The sequence below is a fragment of the Bufo gargarizans genome, chromosome 3 (assembly GCF_014858855.1).
Source record: "Bufo gargarizans isolate SCDJY-AF-19 chromosome 3, ASM1485885v1, whole genome shotgun sequence".
In the NCBI taxonomy this organism is placed as follows: domain Eukaryota; kingdom Metazoa; phylum Chordata; class Amphibia; order Anura; family Bufonidae; genus Bufo; species Bufo gargarizans.
In genome coordinates, this window is record NC_058082.1 from 198,824,708 (window position 1) to 198,825,472 (window position 765).

Sequence of the window (765 nt, forward strand, 5' to 3'; positions counted from 1 at the left end):
ACTGTACCCAAGATTGCTTATTTCCATGTCAGATATTATGTATATTATATCTCTTCATTTGTCTCAACCGTGTGCTCCTTCCTCCCAGGGTGGTGCTGTTTTTTCTCCGCTCCCATCACCTTGTTTCACGGCATCTCATGTATTAATTTACCCTTCTCTTTTTTTCTGTTATCATTTTTTAACTTATTGTAATAAAAGTTATATTTTTGGTAATATGAGCTCTCTTTTCATTTGTTTCTGCATAGTGCATGTAAGCGCGCACTATGATCTGACGTCAGGACAACAGTGCAGCGCGCAGAGATGAAGATAAAGGAGCTGTGGAGCCGCATCCGTACTGGAGAGGTAAGAATTTTATTTCACTGGCGCCAGGGGCATGGCTAAAGAGGGGGAGATGGTGGCACTGGGGGGGGTGAGCTTTTTATAAAGATAAACATTCTTTTAATTAGTTTTTTGTTATTAGAGTACTCGATTAATTGTTTCTGCATGGAGTTTATATTTTCTTCTCATGTTTGTGTGGGTTTCACATTATAGAATATATGTCAGCACTATACACGGTAAGTAAAATAAATAAATGTGCATTTGATTAGCAGCAGCATACCCAAAATACATGTTTTTTTTCGCGAATAGGATTTTTGCATTGTGCTGTAAATTATTTCACATTTATGGTCCACCACATCAGCATCTCCAAACGATGCTTGCTGGGGGGGGGGGGTAACTAACTACTAAATTATACATTATTAATGATCTGGGGGAAGAGACTACAGT